Source organism: Bombina bombina, chromosome 12 (assembly GCF_027579735.1).
Source record: "Bombina bombina isolate aBomBom1 chromosome 12, aBomBom1.pri, whole genome shotgun sequence".
In the NCBI taxonomy this organism is placed as follows: Eukaryota; Metazoa; Chordata; class Amphibia; order Anura; family Bombinatoridae; genus Bombina; species Bombina bombina.
This window is the reverse complement of record NC_069510.1, coordinates 23,731,123-23,744,570: the sequence shown is the minus strand read 5'-3', so window position 1 is coordinate 23,744,570 and position 13,448 is coordinate 23,731,123. Positions and strand designations below refer to the sequence as shown.

Below are 13,448 nucleotides of genomic sequence, written 5' to 3'. Positions count from 1 at the left end.
GGACCGCCTCACAGTCCTATAGTGTGTGTATTGCAGAAAACCAAAACAATTATATTGTGCTTAGTTTACCAACAAGACAGCTATTTAATTATGGGAAAAGAGGAAGCGCCGCTCAGAAAACCCCAACAGTGTACAACCACTAAGGTCACAAGCAGGATAAAAACACCAGGTACTGTGATAGCGTGGTGCCAGCTGTACAAGCCGCAAATGGTAAACGGTCAAAGAAAAAAGCTGCAACAGGGCCACAGCTGAGCATAAAAACAGCACTTTATTTGTAAAAGTTAAAACATGCACCAGAAGATCTTAGATATTTTAAAATAAGAATGTTACATAAAACAAAATCTGGGGCTTGAGCCCCATACGAAATGCAGTGTTCCCAAACTAGATTCCACCCTCCTTGCCATCACCTGCCTGTGACGTGACGTGAGGGGATGACAAAAATGTTTGAAACTTTTGAGCCACCAAGAATAGCGAGGACCCAGCATACAACTCTTAAGGAGCCATTGAATTATTTTATATAGAGTAAGTAGGAGAATCCAAAAAGTTAAGAGTCAGAACTAGAGTTTTAGGAGTCATTGCTCCCTAATGAAATTAGTCTACTACTATATGAAAAATATGACCAAAATGTATAATATTTTTATTAGAAAAAAATCTATGCATTAAAGGGACACTAAACCCAATTTGTTTTCTTTCATGATTCAGATAGAGCTTGCGATTTTAAGCAACTTTCTAATTTACTCCTAGTATCATTTTTTCTTCGTTCACTTGCTATCTTTATTTGAAAAAGAAGGCATCTAAGCTTCTTTTATGGTTCAGACCTCTGGACAGCACTTTTTAATTGGTGAATGAATTTATCCACCAATCAACAAGAATAACCCAGGTTATTCACCAAAAATGGGCCGGCATCTAAACTTACATTCTTGCATTTCAAATAAAGATACCAAGAGAATGAAGAAAATTTGATAATAGGAGTAAATTAGAAAGTTGCTTAAAATTGCATGCTCTATCTGAATCACAAAAGAAAAAATTTGGGTTCAGTGTCCCTTTAAATATGTTTTAAAACACGGAAATTACAACTAAACATTTTTCATAACGGTCTGACTCATTTCAGTGTAAAACCTTTGGTCACAGATCATATTTTAAGTGCTTGGAAAGAGGATGATTACCATCTTTTCTATATCTTTGTGAAGCCCTTTTTTAGGTAAATGGTTTGTAATACCCTATCTAAGGATCAGTTATATATAGCATGTAATGTACTCTGTAATCCAATGCACAAATAAAACTTATACAGACTGCAGTCACCCATAAGACCTGAACAGAACATGGAAAGTGACCAGTAGGGTACTGATCTATGGTGGGGGGGGGGGGCGATAAGGGGAATGGTGGATTATCTGTAAGGGATGGTTATAGCATATTAGAGGCTATCAGAGAGAGGGTGTAGGATATGTAAGGGTCTATGAGGAGGTAATAATTAAAATATATTGAGACAGTATAGGGGAGCGCTAAAAGCTGGTCAAAATAAATATAATACTATTTTATTGAGATAAGTATAGCTTCATAGAGAATGAGGATGAAGTGTAACTATATATTTATATATATATACACAAATATTGTACGAACACGTGTATGTGCAGAAGCAAATAAAGACCTAATAGTGCAATATTAGCGTGATGAATGTGACTAAATCAGTGATAGGTGTAAATATGTGTTACTATTAATGTAGATAAAAAACAAATAGAAAATTATACATTTGTTTTAAATGGTTTACTAGAAATGAAAGATTAGAAACATATATAAGTGTCTAAATATGTAGACAATGATACAATAAAGCATCAGTGTTACCAATAAAACCAATGATTAAAAACAACACTTTTGTGTAATTGTAACTAACTATCTAATGTATCAATAGTAATCTGTTGGTTACAATCATTTTTAAGCACTGTATACCGTGCTATAAAATCATGAGCTTGAGCTTAAAAAAGGGGTAGAAATATATATATACTATATCTCACTGCAGTGGATAAAAACACTTTAAATATAAGTGGTGTTTAAATAATACAGACTTTTACTTCAGATAATGTTTCAGGTATTGTTTTAGCCAAATGGCTGGTGACTGGTAACTACCAGTGACCCGGAAGTCAAGTCAGTAAACAGGTTCACCATCACGGATCCAAATCACAGAGATTGATATACAGCTACATTCAGCTATGGATCTTTTCTAAACATCTTTTCTAACATAGCTTTGAAGATAAAGACTATCATAAAGGTACATTCATAACGGCTTTTATATTCAAACAGAACCTTTTTACTTATTGCCATTTGGCTAAAACAATACCTGAAACATTATCTGAAGTAAAAGTCTGTATTATTTAAACACCACTTATATTTGAAGTGTTTTTATCCACTGCAGTGAGATATAGTATATATATTTTTCTGCCCCTTTTTTAAGCTCGAGCTCAATATTTTATAGCACGGTATACAGTGCTTGAAAATGATTGTAACCAACAGATTACTACTGATACATTAGATAGTTACAATTACACAAAAGTGTTGTTTGTAATCATTGGTTTTATTGGTAACACTGATGCTTTATTGTATCATTGTCTACATATTTAGACACTTATATATGTTTCTAATCTTTCATTTCTAGTAAACCATTTAAAACAAATGTATCACTTTCAATGTGTTTTTTATCTACATTAATAGTAACACATATTTACACCTATCACTGATTTAGTCACGTTAATCACGCTAATATTGCACTATTAGGTCTTTATTTGCTTCTGCACATACACGTGTTCGTACAATATTTGTGTATATATATAAATATATAGTTACACTTCATCCTCATTCTCTATGAAGCTATACTTATCTCAATAAAATAGTATTATATTTATTTCGACCAGCTTTTAGCGCTCCCCTATACTGTCTCAATATATTTTTGTTTTCGACATTTGTTTGGAGGAACTAATGTAATTATTTACTTTGAGGCAATAATTAAATAAATGCATCACACACAGGTATCCAAATAAATTATAGTTTCAATTAATCCTTCAATCCAATAATCCAACACTCCATATAGAGGCTTTACCAAGGAGAGAGGGTGAAACCCAAATGCAGTGGGATACACCATAATTATAAATCAATATTCATATATTAATTAAATTAAAAGTTTTATATATTAGGAATGTGCATTCGGAAGTAGACGGCCGCTCATGCCGTTCGGATCTCTACGCAGCGGGATTGTGTCTAGTGAAAGATTCCCATAGTAAGATCTGGGTTTGCCCATATTTTAGTGTGGGGATCTTTTACTAGAATCAATCCCGCTATCAAAAGATACTAACGACATACGTGGCCGTCTACTTCAAAGGCACATCTGTGATATATATATATATATATATATATATATACACACATACATACACACACACCCACCGAATATTAAGGGATTTAATTCTGAAATGATTAAGTTTATTCTTCTAACAAAGTTATTGATATGAGTTAGATTTTCCTGCTAAGTGAAAGGAGAGGATCAGATGAGCTTTTAAGATAATTGGTGGTCTATAGAGAGCTGTAGAAGACAACAGTACAAGTATAAGGAGTGAGTATATTTGGTACATTGCTCAGCAGATTCTAGTCCTGTTTCTCACTGCTTCCTACACAGACAAATGAAGTAAATATCTGTCCTTTTGTTAGACTCTATGAGATCTTCCTCGTCTGCTCCATCTGCTGACTCTCCTGTGCTTATAATCTAAAGTGGCTCTTTCCAGCCGGCCATCTGGCCATGTAAATGCGTAAAAGAGAAGGCAGAGCGTTATGCTACTGCGCCATCCATCACTGTCTCTCCCCGAGGTATTCTGCGGTTGGTCTGCATTCTGCCCGAGCGTACACATCTATGTATTAGCAGGAGATTTCTAGAACACACAGCCATGTCAGCTTTTCTATGTAGCAGGCGGTATCTCTATATTTAAAGGGACATAAAAGAGGGAATTATTACACTATGGCTGGAACCAAACAATTGTGTGTAACCCCAAAAAAGTGGTTAAGCACATAATTAAAGTCAGCTCTGGACCCATAATGCACTACTGGAGCTGAACACCATAGGCAGCATATGTAAGTAACCGCCAATTACTGGAAAAAGCTGGAACTTAGAAAGCAGGAAGAGGGCTAGAGTCTGCAAACAAGAAATTGTATACTGGTAAGTATAGCCCTCCCCTCACCTGCAACATTGTTGTAGCCCACAAACCGGTCTCTCACTCATTAACACAAGTATTTTAACCCTTAAGTGTGTTTAATACCTATACATTGGCATTAAAAAATATCACGTGAATGAAGCAAATTTGATAATAAAAGTAGAATGGAAACCTTTTTTTTAAATGGTCTGCTCTGTCTGAATCACAGAAGACAATTTTTGAGTTTCATATCCTCTAACGGCTTTTACTAATAATAATAATAATTCAATGCTGGAATCTAAAATGAGGTTACACTTTTTATATAATTTATAATAATAAAAAATACAAACAAAGCAAGAAACTTTGTCTAATTGTGCTGCTATAATTTGCTGGGATTTTTAATTTCTATAAATTATTAACAAAGTATTTATTCCTAAAATATAAATGATTTGGATTCTGCTATTTAAATCCATAGCGATAGTCAGCTTGGCTCAGCTAAAGGCAATAAAGTCAGGAATCGTGCACCTTGTCAGCCTAAGGGTAAAACATGCTAAAACAGACGTGCAATCAATATTTGAAAAGAGAAATTTCACGAATCCTTACCGCAAACTGTCCTACGAGGGGATAACTGAGCTGTAAAAAGATTGAAAGTGACTGGTAACATTTTGTATCCTTAACTATTATCCCATATATATAAATACATTATATTCATGGCTGCACTTGTCTGTGTTTGGTGATAGTTATTTGTAGTAAATGAGGAAGTAACCCCAAAGTAATAGCAGATCTGAAGACATTATGGTAAAATGCTACACAAGTTTTCTAATTTTAAAGTATACTCAGACTTCTATTATCAAATGTTCTTCATTCTCTTGGTATCCTTTGATGAAGAGGTAGCAATGCACTTCTGGCAGCTAAATGAACACATCAGCTGAGCCAATGAGAAGAATCCAAAATTGCATTCGGTATACACTCAGGTAAAAACCCGGCAATCAAGGAGTTGAGCGATCTTCATGCTGCATGACCTTGTGTTCTTAAAAATTGTTCCCCTGGAACTGAAATCCTCGAAACAGGTGCACAGAAAAAAAGGTTCCACTACGGCCTAAAAGAAGCATAATACACTTATAAACGCCATGGATTCCCTCAAGAACGGGTGTTCAGTAAAATCTACATGTGTTTATTATATACTAATAAAGGCATGAGACAAAATTGAGACAGGAGCATTTCATACAACATAACTTCCTTAATGGGCCAATGAGAAGAACCATATATGTGCAGCCACCAATCACCAGCTAGCTCTCAGCAGTGTATGGCTGCTCTCAAGCCCACCTAGGTAAACTCTTCTAAGTATACCAAGAGAAGAAAGCAAATTTTATAAATTGAAGTAAACTGGAAAGTTATTTAAACTTACATGGTCTATCCGAATCATGAAAGTTCGTCTTTACTGTCCCTTTTAAGGGAACTTTAACTCCTTGTGTCATAGAGGCCTTGTAACAGGACAGGGTCAATATTTAAAAATGATATACTGTATATACAGTACTGTGCAAAAATTTTAGGCCACCATTATATTTGTTGTTTTAGCAAAGTTTTAATGACCATTAATATTTATTTTTCTGTCTTTTTATGAAGATACAAACAGAAAATATGTACACAAAATATAAATTTTCTAAACAAAATGGATTCTTAAGGCAAAAGTCAGTATTTAGTGTGACCTCCCTTAGCACACGTTGAACTCTTTTGAGGAGACTGTCTTGAGGTTTTCTGAAGTAATCTTCTGGTGCATTATACAGGCTTCTTTCAGCACTTCCCAGAGTTTTTCCTTAGATTTAGGTTGTCTTTTATTTCTCTCTCTGTCCAGGTGATTCCATACTGCCTATAATATTTAGGTCTCGACTCTGTGGAGGCACGTCCATGACTGTCAGTGTTTAATCAGCTGTTATTCTCCCCAAATATGATTTTACTGCATTAGCAGTGTGCTTGGGATAGTTATCATGCTGAAAAATAAAACTATTCCCAGAAGGAAAGGGATGATGAATAAAAACCTGTCTTCAGTTCCGCGGTCCTGGATGAAGATAGAAGAGGTCGCCGCTTGGAAGAAGACTTCACCGCCGGACTTCAGGAACCGTGAATACCTTTCTGGGGGTTAGAGTTAGGCTTTTTTTATTTTTTAGATTTGGGCGCTTTAAATGAGCAGAATGCCCTTTTAAGGGCAGTAAAAGAGCTGAATGCTCTTTTAAGGGCAATGCTTACACAAATGCCCCTTTAGGGGCAATGGGTAGTTTAGTTTTTTTTAGTGTTAGGTTTTTTATTTTGGGGGGTTTGGTGGGTGTTTTTTTTTTACTGTTAGAGGGGGAACTTAGTATTTTTTAAGGTAAAAGAGCTGTTTAACTTAGGGCAATGCCCTACAAAAGGCCCTTTTAAGGGCTATTGGTAGTTTAGTTTAGATTAGGGGGAGTTTTTGTTTTGGGGGGCTTTTTTATTTTCATAGGGATTAGGTATAATTTTTTATTTCTGATAATTTGGTTTATTATTTTATGTAATGTTATACTTTTTTATTTTCTGTAATTTTAGCTTAATTTAAACTTAGTTTTTTTATTTTTTAAAGTAATGTTAGGTTTTTTTATTTTAATTGTGAGTTAGGATTATTTTAATTTAGGTAATGGGGTTAATTTAGGGGGTGTTTTGTTAGTGGGTTTAGTGATTCGTTATTTGTGTTGTGGGTTTTGGCAGTTTAAGGGTTAATAGATTTATTAGGTTAATTGCGATGTGGGTTAATTACAATGGAAACTTGGTTCTAACATGGAGCCGTACATTACTTTTAGCTGACGGCCGCTTTGGGTAGCTTACGGCTCCATTTTTAACGGCTCAATGGAAGCGAGCTCTCAATGAGGTTTGTTTTAAAATGTTGATGGGGGGGGTATCATGTACCAGATATTGATATGATAAATCAATGACAATTGTTATGTTTGCTGAACTTGTTTAGCTTTCTTGATTTATTAACTGCCACCAAAACAATACACAGTGTTTATTTCATTAAACACTGTGTAGGTTTCATAAATGGTTCCATCTATGTGTTCCTATGGTAACATGCGCTGGCAGTCCATCGTTTATCTCCTTTGGCAATGTATCTGCAAGACCAATTAACAAGCAGGAATTACCAGCATAAACAACAAGATTTCTTTCCTAGGCTGGGTAGCATAACAGTAAAAGTACTGGGTTCCCTAATAATATATGTAATTAAACCATTGACACGTCAGTGGGTGGAACATTAGGTTGTAGGTACCAAATCAGAAAGAATCTCAGCTTTTTATATGGCCAAAACACTTTAAAATGAATTATCTTAATTTATTATGAAGATTTGTTCAGATTTCAAGATTTACTTTATTTGTTCTCATTTTATTTTTTCCTACACGTCTGATTACCCCTAAGAACCATGTGCTGCTTTGTATCAAAGGCCATAAATCACATATACTGCAATTATGTTTGTAGCCAGCTGTGAGTAATCGTGTAAATAAACAACGTACATAACTCAAGTGTCACACATTTAGCTATGCAGGTAATTTAATCATTTTAACTACTTTGGGCAAATAAATAATTACAGTAAAATGAAAGTGAAATATATACGCATCATGGGTTTAAGTTAAGAAAGCGTGACTTATTATATATGCTTAAAGGGACAGTCAAGGCCAAAAAAAACTTTCATGATTTAAATAGGAAATTTAATTTTAAACAACTTTTGAATTTACTTTTAGCACCAATTTTCTTTGTTCTCTTGGCATTTTTAGTTGAAAGCTAAACCTAGGAGGTTCATATGCTAATTTCTTAGACCTTGAAGACTGCCTCTAATCTGAATGCATTTTGACCACTAGAGGGCATTAGTTCATGTGTTCCATATAGATAACATTGAGCTCATGCACGTCAAGTGATTGGTGGTTACACACACGTCTCTTGTCAGTGGCTCACGTTATTCTCACAGCATCAATTAAAAAAAACCTGTTGATTTATTATCAACTAGAAATCAGTCCTCCACACTTAAAAAAACATGAAACCCAAAATGTTTATTTCATGATTCAGATAAAGAATAATATTTAAAAAAAATATATCAATTTAATTCTATTATCAAATAGTCTTTGTTTTCTTGTTATTCTTTGTTGAAGAGATACCTAGATAGCTAGCGTGCACATGTCTGGGGCACTACATGACAGGAACACAATGCTGCCACCTAGTGTTCTTGCTAATAAATAACTGTTGGAAAACTGCTGTCATATAGTACTGCAGACACGTGCACATTCCTGAGATTACCATCCTGCTTTTAAACAAAGGATAACAAAGAAAATTTGATAATTGAAGTGAATTGGAAAGTTGTTAAAAACTGTATGTTTTATGTTCCTTTAAGATAAACGCAGCTAATATTGATACTGTTGATACGATGCTGAACACAGTGAGCTTCCCACTGGGAAAGAATATGAACAGCAGTGGGAATGTTCTTAATAGATCTACATGTCCCAGTGTAATCCCAGAGCCGGGTATTAATGGAGAATTCTAGTTAAAAGCTTTGCTCATCTGCTTGCCTGTGTCTGCTTCCAAAGGCGAAACAGATTAAAAGAAAAAAATCAGTACAGAACGGATATATCATTCTTATTCATACAGTCATTTTAAATATATACATTATTAACTCACTTGTCTGGCACAGCGCATTTAGTGAATACTAGAATTACACTCAATTGTTTAAAGGGACAGTCTAGTCAAGATTAAAACTTTCATGATTCAGATAGGGCGTGTAATTTCAACTTTCTAATTGACTTTATCATCAAATCTACTTTGCTCTTTGTTGAAAGCTAAACCTAGGAAGGCTCATATCTAAGCCCTTGAAGGCTGCCTCTTATCTCAGTGCATTTTGAGAGTTTCTCCCAGTTAGACTGTGCTAGTTCATGTGTGCCGTATAGATAACATTGTGCTCAATTTCCGTGGAGTTATTTATGAGTCAGCACTGATTGGCTAAAATGCAGGTTTGTAAAAAAAAAAACTTAAATAAGGGGACAGACTGCAGAGGCTTAGATACAAGGTAATCACAGAGGTAAAAAGTATATTAATATAACCGTGTTGGTTATGCAAAACTGGGGAATGGGTAATAAAGGGATTTTTTTTTTTTTAAGCAATAAACATTTTCAAGTAGACTGTCCCTTTAATAAACAGACACCTCTCAATGTCTGTGAAAAAACATACTCTTTGTTGACTAAATATTTAACTTACCTTATTTATTTCTATTTCTGGTTAGAAAAAAAGAGAGACATAGGGGTATATTTATTAAAGTGCGGACGGACATGACACGATGTAGCTTATCATGTCCGCCGCACATCGATAAATGCAGACAGCATACGCTGTTGGCATTTATCCTTGCACCAGCAGTTCTTGTGAAATGCTGGTGCAATGCCACCCCCTGCAGATTTGCGGCCAATCGGTTGCTAGCAGGGGGTGTCAATCAACCCGATCTTATTCGATCGGGTTGATTTCTGTCCGCGGCCTCAGAGCAGGCGGACAAGTTATGGAGTAGTGGTCTTCTGTTTCCATACGGTGCTTGATAAATATGCCCCCATATATTACATAACGTCCTGTGTAAAAGCAGCTATGGGAAATCTTCAGTATCCAATAAGTTTATGTCAAGTGCATCCGATCTTAGGTTGCACACTTACTGTAAAGGCGAGATACTGTACATGAATTAGATTGAGTTTTCCAATTTGCTTCTATTACTTTATTTGATTTATCCTCTTGGTATCCATTGTTGAAGAGCATACCTTGATAGGTTCATGAGCGCGCATGTGTGAAGAACTAGATGGCAGCAGTGTTGCAGCAATATTTGTCACAATGTTATGCACTAGATGGCAGCAGTGTTCACAACAATATATAACTAGGGGTTGCCACAAACAAACAAGAGGCATGCACGGATGTATAAACGGCAATGCAGGTTTATTCAAATGCAAAAGCAGGAGCAAACATAAAATGCCAATAGATGGAAGAGCTAGGTCTTACGCGTTTCGGCTAGAAATTGCCTTAATCATAGACCCTGGTCTTCCATTTTCACAATTAAGCATTTATAGGCAAATCAATTACACACACCCACAGTGAGAGACCACCCCCTCTTAAAAAGAATGCTAATTATATGTCAGCTAAATCTCTATCATTATACACATGTTTAATAAAATCTATTCAATTTATCTAGATACTAATTGTTGAAAAGATAAGGAATATACAAACATGTCAGCCCTATATACATACATTTCTCACATAGTCACAAAAATTAAACTGTAGAAAGATAAATAGATAAATAGATAGCTCTCACATTAAAGTATACACTGGGACTCGTAAATAAACAAATAACAACCTATATATATTTATTACCGGAAGTTAATTATGCTTCCATCAATATTAAATTCTAGGTGTACCCTAGTACGTAAAGTGAAAAATCCAGAATGCTTCTCATTTTTGAAGCAATGCCTCCATATCGACACCTCTAGGTGGTCTTCAATCTGTTCCAAAATACACAAGTTGAAGCTCTGTGTCTCCTAGGTGATCTAAAATGAAATGTGTTGCTAATAACTAGGGGTTGCCACCCAGACAGTATTTTACCAACATACCCAGTGTTTTTAAAGGTTCAGTTTAAATTTGAAAATAAACATTAAATATATAAATAAATAAATAAATAAGCTATCATGGTGAAACTTCTAAGTGTATTGGAATCTAATCATAAGCCAATGGTCATTTAAAATCAGTCCTAACAGCATTAGCTTCTAACAGGGCCAGATTGGCCTACCAAGATACCAGGAGATTCCCCAGTGGGCTGCTGCAGCTGGGGAAGGAAAACTACAATTTAAAGGGGTGATTAATGGATATAATTGGGCTGTAGGGTTGTTATATACCATCAATCTGACATTTTTATTTAATACAAAGTAATATAATTTAATTCTGAAAAAAAATATTGGGGAAGGAGTGTCCCAGTAATCCACTTAGAGAAAAATGGGGCATGCGCATTCTAACGACTCAACGGAAAATAGGGCTGGTCTTCATATTTTTACAGGGTTGCTTTTTATTCCAAGTCAGGCCCTGGTTCCTAAGATATACTGAATAAGTATTTATACAAATTGATTCTAATGAAAATGGCTAGTTTTTTTTTTCAAGGAAAGGTAGCAACCCTATGTATAAAACTGTTACAAACATTCTTGCAAAACTGCTGCTATATACAGCTCCAGAGATACGCATGCTTAAGAACCTGCCTATATATCATCTTTAACAAAGGACAGAAAGACAACAATCTCATTTGGTAATAGAAGAAAATTGGAAGTTTTTTCTTCATATTCATGCTCTGTCCTAATCAAGGAAGTTTCATTTTAAATTTCACGGTCCTTTAAAGGGACATTAAACACTAAATAAATGTTAGATAGAATGGTGCATTTAAAGAAAAGATTAGTCTGAGAATAACTTGTAGATGTGTTTTTTAAAGTTTCTTTAGTTGTTTAAAAAGTGACAAAATAAGTGTAAAGTTTTAGTGTCTATAAAACAATGGGAGCTGCCGTGTTGTAACTTAGGTTACCTTCTCTGCTGTGGCCAATTAGGGACAGTTATAAATAGGTCACTAGAGTGTGCAGCCAATGGTTGTGCTGGATTTAACAGTGTTCTGAACTTCCATTTCTAACAGGAACTGAAAAGCTCACAATTTCAGAATAGAATTAGAGAACAAAATAAATAAATAAAAAAAATATATATGATTTTTCATTTTATATTACTGTCCCACCCAAAGTGTTTAATGTCCGAGCAGAATTAAAAATCTATCAATGTGTCAAGGCTTGTAAGTGATGTAAATATGGTATTTTAAATGCTCACTGTCAGTGGGGTCAATCTTGCAGTGACAACATTTAACATTTAGCAGACCTCTCAAGGCTACCTCCGTTACATATCTGTCCCTAACTGGCTTCATACAAACAATAACCGTGGCTAACCTTGTTGTCTTTAGACTAAAGCCCCAATTGGCTCCTCTAAATAAAGCAAATTGTTAGTGGAATTTTGTCATTAAAAAAACAACTGCAGTAAACAAGATGTTAATTTGTTTTAAAAAAATATTTAGACTTGACTGATATGTTATTTGATAGCAAGAAAACAGTAATGTCTTCTAATTACAAGTTGCGTACTGTTCCTTTAAGTTACCAGTCAACACAGTAGATTTGCATAATCAACAATTGCAAGATAACAAGACAATGCAACAGCACTTAGTCTGAACTTCAAATGAGTAGTAGATTTATTTTCGCTGAAAATTTTAAAAGTTATGTCTATTTCCACTCCCCCGTACCATGTGACAGCCATCAGCCAATCACAAAAGCATACACGTACCATGTGACAGCCATCAGCCATTTACAAATGCATACACACTTATTCTTGCACATGCTCAGTAGGAGCTGGTGACTAAAAAAATGTAAATATAAAAAGACTGTGCACATTTTGTTAATGGAAGTAAATGGGAAAGTTGTTTAAAATTGCTGCTGTATCTGAATAATGAAAGTTTAATTTTTAATGAGTGTCCCTTTAATCCAGTTGCATCTCTCTATACATTAACAGGGCTCACTATCTATAAGGTATGACACATGTGAAGACAGGAACAGTCAGATTAGCTCCTGTATGTGCACCAAGTACCTTTATATAGCAGTAAATTGTATCTCTAAATACAGCAAGCTTTGTTTATGATGTAAAACTTATTAAATATCTGTGCTTTCATGCCACACTAATATTTCTGGCTTGGAAAGGACCATTGAGAATGATCATAAAAGAAAATGAACCTTATAAGAAGACCTGATTAATAGTCTCATATCTACTAGGCAGTAACAAAATATAAAATATTTTATGTGATATGTTTAAGGATTCAGCACTAGCTGTAATTCCAGCTAAAATACAGAGAACGAATGTTTTAATGATTGTTGCTCACTCAAAAAAAAAAAAATAGATCCAAACCACACGACAAGGATCCAAAAATGTTTCCCCATCTACAAATCTGTAAGCCTCTCATCTAATTAATGAGGCCTCAGAGGGCTTCCAGGATTAGTGAAGCCTGACATTATATTCAACCCAAAAGTACTTAGAAGTAGATATTGAAATATGCTAAAGAAAAACTTGCAGGTAAAAGGAAAACTTGTATATAAAAAAAAAGCCAAGCAAGTAGCAAGGGTGTTTGGTATGAAAGGAACTGATTGTAGATGGGTTAAAAAATAATTGAAATAGGATGAGGTTTTGGCA

At 34.9% G+C, this 13,448-nt stretch overlaps 1 protein-coding gene across 1 annotated transcript in view; it reads right to left on the bottom strand.

Moving 5' to 3' along the window:
• Positions 1-13,448, bottom strand: part of VAV2 (vav guanine nucleotide exchange factor 2) — a 523,802-nt gene that overhangs the window by 112,580 nt on the left and 397,774 nt on the right. The gene's annotated exons all lie outside the window — the stretch shown is intronic.